This window comes from Balaenoptera physalus (assembly GCF_965194825.1).
Source record: "Balaenoptera physalus genome assembly, chromosome: 12".
Classification (NCBI taxonomy): domain Eukaryota; kingdom Metazoa; phylum Chordata; class Mammalia; order Artiodactyla; family Balaenopteridae; genus Balaenoptera; species Balaenoptera physalus.
The window spans coordinates 55,164,906-55,181,203 of NC_138897.1; the positions used below are offsets into that span (position 1 = coordinate 55,164,906).

General features: G+C 38.2%; 1 protein-coding gene across 7 annotated transcripts in view; it reads left to right on the top strand.

Annotated features, from left to right (window-relative positions):
• ZNF521 (zinc finger protein 521) overlaps positions 1 to 16,298 on the top strand; it is a 279,324-nt gene that overhangs the window by 2,772 nt on the left and 260,254 nt on the right. The window lies entirely within an intron of this gene.

A 16,298-nucleotide genomic window follows, 5' to 3' on the forward strand; every position in this document is an offset into this window, starting at 1 on the left:
TTCTTGAAGCACAGAAGTTTTAGTTTGAAAACGAGATGAATCATTGACGTGTGTCTTGACACAGTTTTTGTGGTCATTTCTATTCACGTGGGCCACACATTTTCTGGGAAAACCTAGACCGAGGGCCTGAAAGATGCAAGCGTGCAGAGTGAAAAAATAAACGCCACGGGCGTGCGCGGGTGTCAGGGTAACGGCGGACGACGCTCGCGCTGGGGGAACTTGCCGTGAGACTCTCAGCTTCCTTAAAAGTCACGCTGAGCGGAGTACCAGGACGAACCTCTTCCTCGTCACTTGGAAAGAACTTTCCGAGTTGATAGGGGAGCGCTTGGTGTCAGCCCGGTTTTAAGGGCTGCTGGGGGCTTTTTATTTTTAAAAAGTTTATTGAAGTTTGCGCAGTCGGTAGTTTTGCTCATCTGCAGTTTCTGGGCATTCAGCTCGCCTGCCTTTGGAATGAATTCACGGTGAAAGTTCTGTTGACTGTGGTGCATGTGCTACCCCGGGCTTCCTAAAGAAGATTTATTCTCATGCACGTAGGATTTTATGGGCGGTCAGTGAAGCTGTCAGTTGGCGGTATTCGCAGGGCAGTCTTTGACAAGTCGGATTGCAGGATATGGGACGGAGACCTGTGCAGTCCTTAAGTTAATAAGCAAAAAAATGGCAAGTGAAAATGAGTAGAGGGCATTTTATTCTTTTGTTATATTGTCATATCGCAAAAATATTCCGGTATCTTCTCCATGAAGACACAGCATCTGTGTTTCAAGTGCCAAGTTCTAAATAAAATATTTACGTTAAAAACAAAGATTTAGCTTCCATTTTCTGTGTGGGCACGGAACACAGTGGTGGTCTCCTCTGTCAGATGCTTGGAAGGCTCCCAGAAGAGCGAATGGCCTCAGGTGGGCTGGCTGAGCTTTGGGGTGAGAAGCTGAAGACAGGAATAAAAATAGTACAGTCCTCGCTGAAGAGTGGATTTGTTTTTCTTCAGGGTATGCATTTACCTGGAAAAACGTATTTAGATGAGCTATGTCAGATGAGTAATTGTGATATTAGTAGCGGTTTTGGAGCAGTAGAATGGCATTCTAGGTGGCTCCTGTTAAATCTCTAGCCTTTTCTTCACTATTTTCCTTCCCCTGTGTCTTCCAGGAAGGGTCTCCATTTTCCAAAATGTGTTCGAGGAGTGTTCTGTCCATTATATTGTTTGGAAGGTCACACTTGGATCCTAGAAAAGCCAGGGAGGTATTATTACGACAAATATTCTGGCATAGTAATAATAATAATAATAAGCAATGAGCAACACTTTGCTATCAGCAGGCATAGCAAGCCAGCTTTGATTTGTTTCTTTTACGAAGAACTGATTAGTAGGTTTGCAACTAAGAGATTAAAACGGTGATTTTGTTAGAGGAGTGACAGTATTTCAAAACCTTGCAGATTACTTTTCACCAGTTTGAAGGAGGCATTGGAAACCATGAAAATGCAATGTGCCATTCTAAATAAAACATGAAGTTCCGCATTCAGTCTCCAACTTGTCTCCTACATCCATACTATTTCTTTAACAAACAAGGTTCAAAAGATGTTTCTGATATGGCTGTCACTTCTGATATCATAATTTGAAACTCGTGTCTCAGGGGAGTAGTTTACATAAGGCAGGTACAAACAAAACAAAATGACGGTTAAGTTTGGAGTTTTTGTTTTCAACCAAATCCTTAAAAATAAGGACTACCCAAAATTCTATTAATAGTTGAATTTATTTTGGGTACTCATAAATTTAGCATTTTGAATGAATATCTACTTTAAATTGTGCACTATTTTTTGTTCTTAGCAAACTTTTGTGTAATTGTCCTAATAACCTGCCTCCTGGGAGTGGCTGCCAGGTTTCTGGCTGCAGTGGAGCGTGCCCTGCTTGGTCTCCTTACGTCCTCCAAAGTGCATTAAAACTGTTAAACACCAAAGAGATTCACTTTTCTATTTGTGAAAGCTGCGAACTATATTTTGAAACATGGAACTGTTTTACCCCTTCTGCTCTCAGAGCCCAAGCATCAAAATTCTCTCAGTCCACACACAAAGTCAAGAAACTTATTTTGTCCTTATGCTGCGAATCTTCAGAATAACCCTTTCTGTCTAATGAAACAGAGGTAAAGCCAGTATTTAGAGGCATGGATGGTCAGACAATTAAATGTTACCCTCTACCCCATTTGCATTATTTATCTGTTTATCTCAATTCCTGAGAGTAACCACGAGATTTGAATAGATTACCTGCCTGAAAATAGTCCTGCTATCTGCTTGTTTTCTGAGGTAGCAAATCAGTGGCATCAAATTGGTCAGTTGTGACCTACTTCTGTTTTTTTTTGCTGGCTCTTTATTCTATTTCTTGTGGTGCTTCTCTGATGGAAGTTTCTCTGCCATTTTACCTGATAAAAACAATTTTGGGGGAAATTTACTCCAAAAAGCACTTGTAAGAAGGAAAAAGTGGTCCACTTCATAAAGGTGTGATATATTCAGTAAGAGCCAAGTTATAAAGCTGGTGAGGAGAGAGGGGAGCACTTAGACATGTAAATGGCCAAGTTAAACACAAGACACAGTTAGGATATCTGGACCCTCACGTGTTCATAAACCCATACCAGGGGTCTCTATAGAGAAATGGTGGGAACCAGGGAGAAAGACAGCCCCAAAATACCTTGTTTAACTTGGCTGTCACAGTAGCTAGCCCTTTGTAACTTGGCACATTTTGAAGTTATCACACTTAGAATTGACCTTTTTTTTCCCATTTACCTTCTTTTGTACTTATAAAGTGTTTTTTTTTTTTTTAAGGAGAAGTAATTTATTTAGAGGTGGCAAAAATATAATGAGGTGGCAAAAATTCAGCTCTCAATTTAAAGAAGAAATGTAAACTATAGAATTTGAAAGAAAAGGCAATGGGTTTTAAGTCCATAACCTTTCAAAAGTCAGAAAACCTATCTACTAGGCTGTATTCTCTGGTGGAAAAGCTCTTGAAATTGTAGGTGTTAAAAAAGCCGCTGCAGGGAGCTTGTACTAGCTCCTAAATTTAATAGAAACATTAAACTCTCCAATCCTTATTTAAACACATTTTTTTCCAAAGTCAAAAATATATTTTCTTATAGGTAGACAGGTGAAGTATAACTAAAAAAAGAAAAAAAAAGTGGTTCTCTTGTACTCTATGTGTTTTATTTCTTAAAAAAACAAAAACAAAAACAAAAAAAACAACTCCTTATCACTAGAGGTTCAGTTTTGGTTTTGGAAATGATGCCATAGTAAGGAAACTATTGCATTAAGACAGTAATAGTTTGCTTTTAATTAAAACCTGCAATATAGATTTTTGCTCAAAATTATTTTTAGATAAATGAAGCATGACTCACTTTTTTAATAACTAGATTTAACCTAAGGTAAGTTTTTAAAAAAATATTGAGAAAATATCTACATATATTCTTTTTCATAATTGTGAGGGCAAAATACTCTACTAATTCTGCAGCACACAGCAATATATGCATTTACTTTTGGATTTAGATGCTAAAAAGCCTGATGATTGGAAACACTGCAGAAGCTCAGTGTTTGTACCACCTTCAAACAGTTGCAGTTGGACTTTTTTGCATCTATCAAGCAGGGACTGTTTCTTCCCTCTACCACCTCTAAATTATACTGACTAGATGTTGAAGTCATTAAATTGATTATAGTCCAATCAGTAGACAATCCTACATAAACAAAAACAGCAATTACAGTTGGCACGAATCCCATGAGTGCTAGTCAAACTTCCAGGACTGATGGTCCAGTGAGTCTTTTCCAAAATGCTGGTTTCACAATTTCAGCAGTTCTGGCAGCATCTTCCTAAAGGGAGGGAACAAAAATTCATAAGATTCCACTTGGCCTTAAAAACAAAAACATCTGTTTGATGCATGAGTGGATTGTTGGCTTTTATTCATCCAGTCAAAAAAGGGTGAAAAATAGGATATTGAACATAAAAGCATACATGTAAAAATGAAATTACAAAGGGATTTGAGATTAGCAGCTTTTTATAAAGCAAGCTGTTAATAATTTTTCTTTTTTGTTTTGCCAGAGTATTCCCATATCCCTTAAAATTCATTGTAGTTATTGACAGCAGTGATGTCTAATAGTGATGACAGAATTTTTCAACTTTTTGCTTTCAGTAATTACACTTAGTTCTTTCTGCTTGCTTGTTTGGGTCATTGCAAGTCTTGTAGCATATCTGTAGGATATTTTTTTTCAACTTACAGGAACATTTTTGCTCCCTTCCTTTTATTTTTAAAGGAAGTCAGTTTTTGAGAATTGGCTAGTCTGGTAAGTTCTAGTGAAATACTTGTTGACATAAATCGAAACATAATATCAAATATACTTGCTTGAGTTTTCATTTTGATGTAAAACCATGCAATGAGGAGAAAGAGGTTTTGATAGTAGAAAAGAGCAGTTCTACCAAGATCAATTAAGAATTTTATGAAAGGTGTGTTTTTCCTCTTACTGTGCTTTATTAATTCATCTGACAGAATTCACATTGCTGGTTTAATGTCACTAATTCTGTTGCCATAGAATACATTCTTCATGGCTGGATTTAATGAATACCATGTTGAGTTTTTAGTTATTTCTTAGAGAAAATAATTTTAAGACTTGCAACATATTTTAGAAGCCGTATGGATTGTTTAAAATGTAAATGTTGTCATTAAGTAATATGTTAAAGAATGCTCTTGAATGAAATTTTGATACAAAGGCTGATATTCTGGCTAAGTATTTTCCCAGATGTATTTAATTTTTTTCTCCACTGACTCCCATTGTGCTGTCAAAGGTTAAAGTTAGTTCTGTGGGGGGGATGCATGCAAGTTTCTAATCCCATTTCAATTAAATCTGAAATATGTTCCCGTTTTTTTTGTTTGGGGATTACATGGTACACTAGCTAGGATTGCATATACCTTGTTTGCTGTAATGAAAGTGTGCTTGTCTGATTTAAAATACGTTCTGCAACAATATTATTACAAAGCAATTAAAACTTAAAGTTAACATTAGTAAATTTAAATAGCCCTGTTATAGTATTAATCAAATAGTGTAAGGAATGCTTTTAAATGGTTTAAATAATTATGCAACTCTTGGCATAAAAGCCTAACACAAGATAAATCTTTGAAAACTAAGTAGAATTGTGGCTTTTTTTTTTTAAACTTTAATTTTAGGCAGCTTGGGCTTTTAGCATGCATCACATTTCACCTCTAGTATAAGTAATTATGCCAGTTTAGTAATTATTAGAGATGAAAGAAATTCAGTAAGACATGAATTCTTTAAAACTTCAGTAGCTTCAGTTTTAGCAGGCATAATGATCAAGCAGCAGTTACCCAGCTGCCTGGGGACCCTGCCACAGCTACAGGCACTGGACTGATCTTAGGGGTATCATTATTATGGCAGCACACACTACCGTTGGCATTTCTATTCTAGATGTCTGATTGCAGAGGTTTCTAATTTGGTCATTAAAAAAAAAATCCAGATTCAAATATTACTGTCTAGAAATTCCCCTTTTTTAGAAACCCCTCCCGAAAAAGGATAAATGCTTACGTTTAAAAATTATTATTTTAAATTGGACACCAATTTTAATTTCATGGGATAGTAAATGGTTTGAAAAATTCTGAAAAGAAAAATGTATATGTAAATTTGTCAGTTGCATGTGTATGTGTTGAACATGTGTTGAGCATTTAAAGTCTTGTTTTCAAATGAAGATGATTTGGTTTGGAAAGCATATACTATTCATGCATGAGCATAGCTGTCTCCCACTGAATGTGGTCAAGTGACTGACATTCAGAATATTCATTTTCATAATTCTGTAGGAATTATGTTTTGGTGTTTTGGTTTCAATAAAAATTTTTATATGTGTGAAATCAAAAGGTTTCAGTTATCACAACTCTGTATGAGATATACACATAAGCAATATGTACACACGTACAAACATACTCTGACGTTCTATTTAAAATATACTTTGGTTAGCGAATTCATAAGTGTTAATCACTTTTTAAGGAAAAAAATGGATTGAATTGGATTTTGCCTAATAAAAATTGGTATCATTGTAAAGAATAGAATTTTTTTTAGAAATTAAAATCATTGTACCATTGAGGTTCATTATTTCACTGAAATTATTTCTCCTTTCTTTCTCAAGATTGGCTTTTCCCCAAATTTCTTATCCCATCGGTGCACTATGAGAGATATATCAAGATGGAAAGTTATTTACCTGACGGGAACGAAGGAGATACGTGGTTCTCATTCTCAAGTATAGACAGTCGCATATATTCATACGGAATACATTTGTGAAAACCTATGAAAAGCTGAAGGGTCAGTAAGGTGAACGATAAATTCCTGTACTGAAGGGGTGCTGTGACCAGGACTCTAAAAAATATTACAACTTTTTAAACAATACGTTGACTCTTAGAAACAATTTCTAGCATTTCAAATGTGTTCCTTAATGTTATTCTTTTCCTTTACAATAGAACCAGATTAGGTCTAGTAAGTGCATGACTATGACTAAATAGTAATTGCTTTCAGCATTCCTAACGATTTGGCGTGTCTCAGTTGTTAGAAGTGTATTAGACATATGCTTTCTATCACTAGTATCACACTTTTGTCTTTTCTTATTTTTATACATTTAAGGCAGTTAAGTATTCACAAACACCACTCTACCAAGTACCAATGAAGCCAAAAGAGAACTTTTGGTTGGGAAGGTGATGCCGTCATGAGTTCCAGTGAATGTTTTGTTCATTAGCTGTTGTACGGAGTCTGAAATTGCTCTGTGGAGGGTGGTTTGGGGCTGTCAGTGTGTAATATACGAAGTTAGATGTACTTTTTGCGGACGTGAGGCAAGGGGTGAAAAAGAACTGTGGACTCAAGGGAATGCATATTAATTCCTGGAAAGAGTTGAGAATAAAAACAAAAAATTAGTTATGGTCATAAGTATTGTGACTTGGATATTAGTGCCAGTAAGGAGATGGCTGTGGAGTGGAAAGGGCGCAGGGGGCGAGTTCTGATTTGCTGTCTGCACTTTTTGACAAGTCACCTTACCCTCTGTTCTCCAGGATTCGGATTTCCTCTCCGTAGACTGAGGGAGCTCATTTCATCATTCAACAAGTTGTTTTTTTTTTTTTTTTTCTAGTGCTTATTTTGTCCCACGCACTGTGCTAGTTCCAAATATTCAGTTGTGAACCAGACATAAGCTTTGCTCTTATGAAGCTTAGAGTTTTGAAAATTGGATGAGATGTTAAATACTTTCCATTGCTTTTTAATTTGGGGGAAGAAAGCAATGCAAGTGGTGGGAGATATGTGTATATGGTATATTCACTTTTCAGCAAGTTGAGTCAGTTAAAAGAGTAAGATAAAATGAGTTTCAAAAACATTTTTGGCACCGAAAGTTTGGTGAGTTATACTTTTTGAGAATGGTGAGCTTTGTTTTCTCTTATGATTAAAAGGTAGATACGCTCACTTGAACTGAAACCACTAAATACAATAGAATATCTATTTCCAACTCTTTTTGGATTTAGGTCATTGACTTTGCAATATCTTTTAGCCCTCCTAAAATCTAGATAATGTTTGTAAAAGCTAATTGTGTGATACTAAAGTAAATTTTTTAAAATTTCAAAGAATTTGTGGCATCCTTGAAATAATTGGAGGCTCTTGGAGAATGTGTATGATATTAATATTAAGAAACAGCAAAACTAAACCTCAATTAAGAGTCCCTAATTGCTATATAAAATCGAGGTGAAACAAGTCATGAGGAATTCATTCCATTAAATATTCAGGAATAGAACACTAAAGAATGAAACAAGTTAGTAATGAAATGTCCATAGCACAGGTTTAATTATTTTTCCCCAGGGAAATAGGTGAATACCTTGAAATAAACTTTTACAGAATCATGGATCTTAAGCATAAGACACTTTAGGGATAATGATATTGGTTGTCTTGATGGTCTTCATGTTCAAAGACGTGAGTGCAGAATCAGCGGTGATGGTGGGGTGTAACTGACCGGAGAAAAAGACGATCACATGAAATCCCTTTTGCTTCCTCCAAAATCATATATGTCATTTTCATAAGTATTACATCACTATACCAAATTTTTAATCTTCAAAATAAAACCATTACAAGATAATAACAGCATTTTATAGCTCCCATTAATTGTAACTGTTTTTTTATACTTGCTGATTTGCATATTTAAAATCCAGTATGAGTGTGGTGGTCTGGCAGACCCCTGGAATGGCTTCCTAGCTCTGTCTTTGCCTGTGGGTCCCTCAGGCCAGGAGAGGGTCAGCCAGGTGCCTGACTCATACTAAGTGCTCAGTAAACTTCTGTGGAACCAAAAATCACTTTATTATTATTATTTTTTTTACCAAAGGAATGTGTTGATGACTTCTGAGTTCCCTTCTCTAACATCGTAGAATTCTCATATTGAAAAATTGTAATTCTTGCAAGTTGATCAGTAATTCATATTAATGGGGGAGGGATGCTTTTAAAATTGTAACCTTAATTGGGTTGTAGCTGAGAACAAAATCAAACAGCAGAGGTGAGAAGGTCTTACTTTTCACTGTGATTTCTTGTCCAGACCCCCTATTTAGGGAACCAACACAGAAAGAAACATGAACTACACACTGAACCATTCTCAGGGCCTTTATAAGGATTCTGACTCTGTTCAAACTCTGGAATTTTCATAGAGCAGCTTTCAGCTTCTAGATGAGAACCTTGGGCCAGTGACCAATTCACCCCACTAGGGGTTTGTCATATCTCAACTGGGAGCAGCCCTAATAGCAGCAGCTACTTTGAACTAGAATTTGTCTGTACATGTGAGTGACTCACCAACTCTATATTTGCCTGGGTCTCGGGTGGATTTTTGCAGTGGGAATAGGTGTGAATCTGCAGCTGTGCAAGGTCAAAGTGTGTTGCTTTAAGGACAGCATTTTAATTTAGTTTGATTTACGTTGGCTCCTCATCTTCAATTCGTGTCCATCCATTTGCCCAAATGCTGGTACCATTTTCATAAAGCAACATTTCCCAAACCTTTAATGATTTTCCTCGCTTCACTCCTCCAGGCTTAGATTGTAGATTCTCAGGTTGGTTTTGTGCGATAATAAAGGCTTGAATATTGTTTTCATTTCTTAAGATTCATCTCACATCTTCTGTGGGGCTTTTTCTGACCCACCCGAGTTAAAAATGACTCCTCTCTTTATTATCCCTTCCATATCTCATATGTCATAGAAACTATGACAATACCTTGGTTTTCTGGGTTGTCGATAAGCTTTTTGAGAGCAGAGTTCTGTGTTTCTTTTCTTTGAATCCCCATAGCCTAAAATTAGGTGGTGAACAAACAAGCATACAAATGCACAAACAAATGCATTAATGCACTCATGTGTTTAATCAACAAATATTTACTGCACATCCATCATTTACCAGTCCTGGAGTGCTAGGAGTTGGGGATCCTATGAAGGAGACAGATAGGGTCTATGCTCTTGTGGAGTCACAGCCAAGCAGTGGAAATACATTAAATGAACAATTCAGCAGATGCTAGTAATTTATTATTAGGTGAAGGGAAAGCCCTAGTGTTATGAGAACATTTCCCAGAGATATGAGTGAGGTCAGGGAAGGATCCTGGAGGAAGCACTTTCAAACCAAATCTGAGGTTTAATATGTTTTTGAATGGAAACCATTGAGCATGCTTATTATGCATGCTACAGGAATTCTTATTGAGTACCAATTATGTGTCAGGTGCGAAGGATACAGTAAGGAAAAAGTCAGACCCAGTTGCCCATGGGTTTCACAGAGCTAACAGTCTATGAAGACATATTTAGATGACTCTTTGTGTCCCTCTTAATGTTGTTTAACTCCAAACTGTACTTAGTTTTGCAACAACGGTATACATTCAGTTCATACAAATGGTACCTATTATTTGCACATGACTAACTTGTGTACAAGTTCTGGCCATCATTTGTACATGGGCCTGGTTTTTCCACTCTTAAGTAAACTACCCTAACTATATTTCTTGAGTTTTTCATCACTTAGATCTGTTTATTCTTCCAAATATCTGAATTTCTTATAATTCTTATAATGCTGTCTAAATATGGGATAAACTCATTCATTTTGGCATCGTAAGAGAATTTAACAACTCTCCTCTCCATTTAACCTCATAGATAATTAGGAAAATATATACGAATCATGTAATATGTTTCTGCTTATGATCTTTACAAATTCTTAGCACATTTTGCACATCAAGGAGCAAATACTAGAATATGACAATGCATCAACAATTCATGAGCATATTCCGTAATTGAAAACTTACATAGAAAAACTGCGGAAAGATGATAAAAAACAGTAATCTACCTACCACCACTCTTCTTTTTTTTTTCACTTTTCAGCTCACGTTTTTTAAACATTTTCTGTTGTCTCTATTCATGATGGTATTATTCACAAAGTCCCAAAAGACAGTCTATGACAGGATGTTTGAAGCTACAACCCTTATCACCATCCACATAATTCTCTAAGCCAAGTCTTAGTGAGACGCACCCGTACCCTGGACAGGCTAATAGTGTCCCCCCTACCCGCAGTCTGTCTGAAAGTAGAGCGTTCCTATGAAACCTTTTGTATAGGAACTGGTGTATAGCAAGGAAGCAATTACCTTAGGACACATCTTGCTAACAGATGCACAAAATAAATCGAGATAAAGCACAGATGCTCACAGACACAGTTCAAAGCTCTGGTGGCTTGTTGCTGCGATGCCCAGTGTAGTTCCTGGGGAAGGAGTTGGTGGTGCCACTCTTGCTGCTGGGGGGTGAGCACTGCCGCTGTAACGGCTGGACTTGCTGCAGAACAAGCTCACGAATGCTATTCTTGCTTTCCACCTTCTTTTCTAAAATCGAAAATCGTCTTCGGATTTCTTTCAGTTAGAGAGAGCAGGTACTGATGTAGATCTTTCATAAAATCAAAGTGACGGAACGCGAACTTTCAAAAAGCTGGGGATATTGGTGATGTGTTGTCCCTACCAACTGTTCTTTAAATAGGTGTTCCACCGTTATTTAGAGGAGGAGGATTCTAGTGCTAATGTTTTCGGCAGCGAACTGGACCATTCTTAGATGGCAATGCATATATGTGGGTATCTTGGGTATCTTTTATTCCCAAACAAAATTGGGAGCTCTCTATGTTGTCTTCCCTAAGTATATTTCCTAGAAATCCCTCCATATCAACACTTAAGACCTTTCTCTTTATTCTATTATTTTATTTATTTATTTATTTATTTTTGGCTGTGTTGGATCTTCGTTTCTGTGCGAGGGCTTTCTGCAGTTGTGGCAAGTGGGGGCCACTCTTCATCGCGGTGCGCGGGCCTCTCACTATCGCGACCTCTCTTGTTGCGGAGCACAGGCTCCAGACGCGCAGGCTCAGTAGTTGTGGCTCACGGGCCTAGTTGCTCCGCGGCATGTGGGATCTTCCCAGACCAGGGCTCGAACCCGTGTCCCCTGCATTGGCAGGCAGATTCTCAACCACTGCGCCACCAGGGAAGCCCTCCCTTTGTTCTAACAGCTGTATCCATTGTATGATGTTCTATCATTTATTTCTATTTTTTTACTTGTTTATTTTACTATTTACAAATGTTGCTTCAGTGAACATACACACATCCTTGCTAACATGTGTGATTATATATATGGTGTAAATTTCTAAAAATGAAATTGCTGGATAAAGGGAACACCCATTTAACATTTTGATAGATATTGCAAGTGTGCCCTCCACAGAGGTAATGCCAGTTCACACTGCTGTTAGCAACAGGATTAGAGAGTGCCTGTGTTTAAATACTTTATCTTTACTGATGTGGCTTGTGAAATAAACAAAATCGTATTTCATTGACATTTTAATTAGCATTTCTGTAATTATGAGCGTCTTTTCATATGTTTACACAACCATTTGTATTTATTTTTCTGTGAATTGCCTTTTTATTTCCTTGACTCTTTTATCTTTTGGTTTGAAAGAGCAGCTCATGTTAATAAGAAAATTAGTCCTTTTTCTGACTTAAACGTTGCAAATATTTCCCCCAGTTTTTCTTTTGACTTTGTGGGTGGTAATTTTTTTTCTTCTGCCATACAGAAGTTTAAATGTTTTAATTTTCAGTTTTGTCAGGCTTTCCCTTGTAACTAATAGAGTTTGTGTCTGACATAGAAAGGTTTTTTTCTTTTTCCTGATCATCCTTTTAGTTCTGTCTTCTCATTACACTGGCTTCAGAGCCTTGTCTGCCCCCCTTCACCCTTCTAGGTCCAGCACCCAAGCATATTTGTGGAAATATAATAGGTGCTTAGCAAACATTTAGTAAATGGGTCAATAAAGTATGGTGGTTAAGACCATGGGTGTTAAGTCAGACTCCCTGGGTTGAAATTTCAGTCTGTGGACCTTGGGCAAATTATGAAATCACTTGGAACTACAGTTTCTGTATCTGTAAGTGAGGGTAATAATAAGTACCTAATTCATAGGGTTGTTGTGAGAATTCAGAGTTAATTCATGTAAGCTCTTAGAATAGTCTCTGTCAGATAAGAAATACCTAGTAAATGTTTCTTACTCTCACTCTCAAAGGTCTTCTCCCTTTTGTGGGGAAACCCTTCATCCCATGGGCTACAAGTCTTTTCTGTGGATTTCTAGGTACCCGTGTGGCTGGACACAGCTTTCAGAGGCCTGCCTTGGATGGGTCACTTGTGGACGTCTTCACTGGGTTCAGTCCACCATGACAAGTCCCCTCCCACTGGCCAAAGCAGCCCTTGATTCCAAGCTCTACTTTGCTTTGCCAATGTAGTGAGAGTTCTGAAGGAAAAATTCCTGCAGAAATTCCAATGAAAAGATAATGGAAACATAAAGTGGAGCTAATTAATTTTAGAGCCTCTGCCATCTTCTTGGTAAGTCAGGTCTTTGTCTTTGTGGTTCTTTGCAAAAGGGCCGTCACTAAATGCTAATTTGCAAAGGTAGGCTAATCGTTCTTGGGAGAGGAGGTAGAGACAAATAACTCACGTATCATTATGAAGGTTTAATCATAGTAGATTGATTAATAATCCTTAAATTAAAAAGGTAAATCTGGGCTTGAGTTTACAAAGGAATTAGCCGAACAAGGGGATGATTTTCTACATCACCATACCCATCAGTAAATTGATCTAGAAGCATTTTCTTCTAGGCTTCAGAGAGGAATTCTGTGTTGTCTAGAAGTGGTATGAGGAGAGGGTGTAAAGATGGAATGTGTTTTGCTGACTGGCTGTGACCTACCAGTCCGTGCCTGGCTGTGTCTCGCCGCTGCTTTAATTTTATGTGAAACCTTATTTTGGGGCAGATTGTCTGAATTTTCTCTGCTCTTCATTTCTTCTTCATTCCCTTCTGCAGTAAGTCCTAACTGTTCAGTTTGCTTTATTTTTATTTCCCCTTGCCTTCCCTTGCTCATGTAGTCACCAGTCCTCTCTGTGTTTAGTTCATGAAATCACCCGGTCCCCACTCCCAGATTGCTGGGCTCCGACTGTCCCTTTGGGCTTTAGAAACCCAGCCTGTGCCATTGCCCGCTGGTTGACCTCAGCACTCATTTGTCTGATACTCTGGGCAGACACTACCATGTCTTTTTATTTTAACTAGATTATAACTGTCATAAAGTTGTCTTTCTATACGGACAAAGCCTAAAACCTTAACACATCCAATCAGATGACTTTCAAATATCCATTTATACTTTTTCCTTCAACCTTAATGCTAAATGAAGTGAAAGAAATAGTAATTGAAAATCGGGGTGGAGAGAGTCAAGAGGATTGTGCGAGGCCACTTTTAATGAGTGGACTATCCTTAAATGATAGTAAGTGACAAAGGAAATTCCACTTTGAGATAATTTGAAATAGATATCCTAGAAGACGCTTTAGAAAGGGCTGGGGTGGCCTTTCAGTTTCCTAACAGGTCGGCCCTGGCTGCGGCTGGATGTCTTGTTAGAGAAGAGGTGAGAGGCCAGGGAAGTGCAGTGGCCCGAGCGGGGCAAGGGTGCTGGAGTACCCATCTACCCTGACGTCTCCAAGACCGGAAGAGCTTCTGTGCCCCATCCCAAGTCACACCAGCACTTTGTGATAGAACAGGGAAGAGTCTCAGTCTCTTGATTTCTGATTCTGGGAATTGCCTCTCACGGCTGTACACATTCTAGGCTGTAGAAGGTAAAGTGACTTTCCCCATCCTTCTCAGCCTCTCAACAAAAGCCAGAATCCTAGACCTCCTGCCCTGTGAGAGTCACCTTCCTTAGTCTAGTGTTAGCTGTCAGGGTCTCAGGCTTTTGTCCCCTATCAGTGTGTCCCAGTGAGTTGACCTGAGGGATACCATGCCTGATGACCTGGCTTTGAATCCTGCATGTTATGAAACCTACTAAGCCTCAGTTTTCTTACCAATAAAATGGTAAGAATCTATTTCACAGGGCTGTTGTATTAGGTAACACATGTAAGATGCCTAACAGGTATTTTAGCAGCCTCTTAGAAAGTTTGTAAGTAGTACCAGCTTTTGATTATGGGTGAAGTTCATGGGGAAGCTGAGGAAGCAGACACAGTTCTTCCTCTTCATCTTTCCCTCTTCTGCAAAGTCCTGAGGCGTGCATGGCACAGTCTGTGGCTGCCTTGTCTGTTTGTGTAGAGCAGAAACTATTCCCCCTCCTGGAGAAAGCCTAAGAGGAATGGTGCAAGTTTTTATATTCAACTTTTAGTAACCATTCTCTACAATGAAGGGGGGCGCGTAATGGAGCTGGAGGAGAGGTGAGTTCACTCTTTATGGCAAATACTTTGTATTTGGGCACCTCTTTAATGTGTATCTGTGTATCTATTTCATTTGATCTTAAGTGAATCTTGTCAGTTATCATTGTGTCAGTTTTATAGATGAGGAAACTGAGGCACAGATACAGATCTCATCCCATTAGCACAGCTGAAGCAGAAAAAGAATGTAGATTTCCTGACTTGAAAATAGGCAGGCTTGAGTCTCAGAATTCTCTAATAGAAGAAGCCAAGGCCAATCTTAAGCCAAATCAAGAGGTGGAAATAATGAATCCTCTGGCCACCGCATTCCCCCCTCTTGTGTTCCTTTTTGCTTTAAGCATTTTGATCTCAGTTCCCTATACTATTCCACCCCCAACCCCCAAAAGTTACTTCTACAAGAAAAAAAAAAAATGATATTAGTCAGTTACACCTGAGAGAGAATTGAAAGCAGTGGAAACCTGACAAATCCCTAATTGTGTGATTAAAGGCTTTGGCTTCAGATAAAAGAATCACATGCCTCAGAAAGCTGATCTGGGAGGTATTGTAGAGAAGGTCGGGGTGGGGTGCGGTGCTGGAGTGAGGGACCCAGGAGTGTTTTCCCACAGCTGGTGAGCTCTCAGCAGAAATATTTCCTTATAGAGGTTGAGTGGACTTTCAAAGGTGTTCTGGTTGCTGTCACTGAAAGGTCAGGAGACTTGCTTAGGTCGAGCCCTCCACCAGTTTGAGTGATAGGAGAAGTGACCGATAACTGTGCCTGCAACATTGGAGCAATGCAGCTGGCTTTGGGCTGAATAGTTCCTGGTAATGTCACGTTGGCTGTTTTAAATACACTGTGTGGAGAAGCTAGGGGGAAAAACCAATTCACATTTCCCAGTGGCAGGTAACCATCCTGAAGCAATGTCTGCTTTCTTTCATTTGAAATATGCCACTTTTCCATGCAAATTTGCTTTGTTGTTGTGACAAGATGGACACACGTGTTGGATGTGGGCTGTCCCGAGGACTGGTGGGGGACATCGATGCCATCTGTGGAGGGAATCGGGCATGACCCGTCACCATCCCTGAAGAAATGACGCCAATTCTGATGTCTTAGGGATGAGAGCTCAGAGATGGCACATACTTTTTTTTTTTTTTATAGTGTTGGCTAAATACAAACTTTCAAAAGGGTTGGATTTTTAAAAATTGCAAGCAGCAAGTAGTAGAATTGACCAGATTAGTGTCCTTATTATTCTTTTAAGAAAATAGGGTGAGATCTCCTGGCTCACCATCTGAGAACATGTTCCTTCTCCAGTGAAAATTATGTTTCTGAATGTTATATATATGTGTATATTTATATATATATTTTCTGCTTATTAAAGCACATGGTAAAAAACCAAAATGGTTAAATATGGTTATTTATCAGCCATTCTGCCTTATGTGTGATTGATTTAGTTGATTTTACTTTACGCATATTTGGGGATTATCTGATAATAAATCATCATTTAAAACGTTTATGTGTAATATATACTATCTATATCTATATCTATGCTCATTATCTTGACA